This window comes from Chinchilla lanigera, unplaced genomic scaffold (assembly GCF_000276665.1).
Source record: "Chinchilla lanigera isolate Chin_1 unplaced genomic scaffold, ChiLan1.0 scaffold00174, whole genome shotgun sequence".
Classification (NCBI taxonomy): Eukaryota; Metazoa; Chordata; class Mammalia; order Rodentia; family Chinchillidae; genus Chinchilla; species Chinchilla lanigera.
Genome location: NW_004955575.1, coordinates 115,734 through 119,206, shown reverse-complemented (window position 1 = coordinate 119,206; position 3,473 = coordinate 115,734). Strand labels below are relative to the sequence as shown.

The window sequence follows — 3,473 nt, the reverse complement described above, 5'->3', positions numbered from 1 at the left end:
AAAATTATCAATATTTGCAGACGATACCCAAAAAATTCCACCAAAAAATTCTGAGAATAACCAAATTCAGTAGAGTAAACAGGACACAAAATAAACACACAAAAATCAACAGTGTTCGTGTCTACACCAATAAATTCACCCAAGAAAGAAATTAGGGGAACAATACCTCTCACAGTATCATCAAGAAAAATGAAATACCTAGGAATTACAGTAATCTAAGCAAGAAAGTTAAAGATCTCTACAATGAAAACTACACTACACTGAAAAAGGCGATTGAAAAGGACATCAGAAAAACAGAAAGACGTCTCCTGTTCCTGGTTAGGCAGAACTCATATGGTCAAAAACGCCATATGTCTAAAACTGATACACTGATTTAATGTAATCCCAGTCTAAATGCCAACAGGATTCCTCACAAAACCAGAGAAAATAAACCTAAAATTCATATGGAATCTAGAGAGATACAGAATGGCAAAAGCAATCCTGGGTGACAAGAGCAAAACCAGCAGCATCCCAATCCCAGACTTTAAATTATGCTACAAAGCTACAGTGGTAAAAACAGCATGGTACTGGCACAAAAGCAGACATGTGGGTCAATGGATCAGAACAGAGGAGGCAGAAACAACCTGAGGCATGTTCAGCTACCTGATCGTTGACAAAGGGGCCAAAAACATACTCTGGAGGAAAGACAGCCTCTTTAATAAACAGTGTTGGGAAAACTGACTATCCACATGTACAAGATTGAATCTAGATCCATATATCTCACCATGCACTAAACTAAAATCAAAGTGGATCAAAGATCTAAATGATAAAACAGTTAATCTCCTGGAAGATAAAAGAAATAAATCTCATAAATACATGAGGCTGGGCATGGTGGCGCACACCTGTAATCCCAGTACTCGGTAGGCTGAGGCAGGAGGATTGTTGTGAGTTCGACCAGCCTGGGCTACAAAGTGAGCCCAAGGCCAGCCTGAACTGCATAGTGAGACCCTGTCTCAAAAAAGACCAAAACAAAAAAACCCCTCATAAATACATGAAAAAATGTTGAATATCTCTGGTCATCAGAGAAATGCAAATTAAAACAACAGAGTCCATCTCATTCAAGAATGGCTATCATCAAGAAATCAGATAACAAATGCTGCCATGCTGGTGAGAGTGGGGGGCCGTCACTGTGGTGGGAATGCAAACTAGTACAACCATTATGGAAATCAATATGGAGATTCTCATAAAGCTAGAAATCCTATTCCACCCAGCTATTCCCCTCCTAGCTATCTTTCTGAAGGAGTTAAAGACATATTATAGTGATACCTGCATATGATGTCTATAGTTGCACAGTTCCAATAGCTAAGTTTTCTAATAGCTATCTCGTAAAAGTGGTCTATGTCCATCAATAGAGGAAGGAATAAAAAAGTGTGGTATTTACACACAGTGGAGTACTCCTCTGCCATAAAGAATAACCTTGAATCATTTGTACGAAATCATTCTATAAATGAGACTATAAATTTCAGTGAAATAAATCAGACACACAAACATAAATATCACGTAGTTTCTTTTATATGAGCACCAGAAAATATAAGGAGCAAAATAAAAGATAAGTAAGAGAAAAAAGGAAAAATAAGATGTAAGGAATGGGTAGGAAGGGTAGGGAAAATGCTTCAGCGAGGATGGAAGGAAAAAACGTACGAAAAAGAATTAAAATGTGTTATGTGCCAGACATAGTGACACACGGGTGTGATCCCAGCACTTGGGAGGCTGAGGCAGGAGGAATGCTGGGAGTTCAAGGCCAGCCTGGGTTACATAGTGAGTTTAAGGGCAGCCTGAGCTACATCACCAGACCCTCGCTCAAAAACAAATGTGTTATATACACATACCAACTCCTCATGATGAACGCAATCACCATGTACTGCAAACGTACTAAACAAAAATTTGAAAAAAGTATTTGTAAGTCTGATTTATTCATAAGCCCTATACACAACAAAATATAAAACCAAAAGGCCAAACCTTACCTTAAAGAACACTAACAACCTTCACACAGCGCCCTTTCCTCAGACATCTGCTCTCCAAATCCTTCCGAGCCCGAGTGTGGTGGGTCAGCGCGCACTTGGCGCGGGCACACGCTCACGCATGCTTTGGGATGTCCACAGAAGAGCGGTCTGTGAAAACAGCACCGCACGCCCCTTCCTTCATGACCGTCAGGTTGGAGGACCGGCCTCCTCCTCTCTCAGTAACCCGAGATACTTGATTTTAAAAATTGATTCTCACAGATGAAAATTGCTGAAGGCTAGCATTCCCCACAGCCGCAAAGTAGCAGCAGCAGCGACCATGAATGACATTCATTCCAGCGGGATAATCTAAAGGGGACTGCCTGCCACCACGGAGAAACTGCCTTATCTCAGGAGGCATGCACGGAAAAAGCACCAAAAAAGGACTGACTTCTACCAACCCTGCTAATTTCTTTCATGAAATCGTTGATCTTAACACATATACAGGAAAAACAAACACCCTAAAACCCCCTGCTACTATAACCACTGGGCTTAAGGTACAATGAATTTCTCCTTCAAACTGCTTGTTAGTGCGGGGTGTGGCGGCACAGGTCTGTAACCCCAGCACTCAGGAGGCTGAGGTGGGACGATCTCCATGAGTTTGAGGGCAGTTTGAACTACATGAGACACTGACACTGTCTGAAAAATACAAAGCAACAACAACAAAGGAATCCAGGTGATGCGAAGGAGGGAGTCTACACAAAGGGTACATACTATTGCCAGACCTGAACCCGTCACCAAGGAAGTGGGGCGGAGAGGAAGAAGTCAAGAAGGAATTCCGGGGTTTTTAGAGGGGCACTCTCATTTTGGAGGAGGGATTAGCTGTGACAGTCCCAGCGTGGTGCCCATCAAACGGGGAACCTCTCTAAAGGATAGCAAGGTTTTTTTGTGTGTCTGTCTTTTATCTCTTTGTTGTCTACACAAAGATTAAATCTGGCCGAGGAAGGAAGATCACAGTTCAAACCCAGCCTTGGCAATTGAGTGAAACCCTGTCTCCAAGTAAGTAACTGGCTGGCTCAAAAGGAAGATCCTGGGTTCAACCCCCAGTACAGCACGAAATACCCCAAAGGTTCAGATTCAACAAATGCAGGGCTCAAACACAGCTTTTGATGTACGTTCCTAGGACATTTAGAGCCCAGAGCACAGCAGCTTTAGCAGGCGTCCCGGGACACCGCTCAGGACCTGCGATGCACCGGCGGGAGGCTCACGTCCGCTCGCACCACCGCTCGCTGACCTCCGGGGAAAGTGACTTACCGTTACGGGTTGAACTCGTCTTCACCCACCCGGACAGCTTCCACAGGTTAAATAAAATGTGAAAACTGTGAACTGAAGGCCCGGCGCGGAGACAAGGAGCGCCTTCGGCGGGGGACGTCCGCGCCGCACGCGTCGCGCCTCGTCCCTGGCCGCCCCGCTCGCGGCACCGCGGAGCCTAGG

General features: G+C 44.3%; 1 protein-coding gene across 2 annotated transcripts in view; it reads right to left on the bottom strand.

Annotated features, from left to right (window-relative positions):
• Positions 1 to 3,473, bottom strand: part of Marveld2 (MARVEL domain containing 2) — a 19,835-nt gene extending 16,362 nt beyond the window's left edge. For both annotated transcript variants that reach the window (XM_005413913.2, XM_005413915.2), the window contains exon 1: positions 3,294 to 3,473. The gene's annotated coding sequence lies outside the window, so the exon portion shown is untranslated. The remainder of the gene's footprint in view (positions 1 to 3,293) is intronic.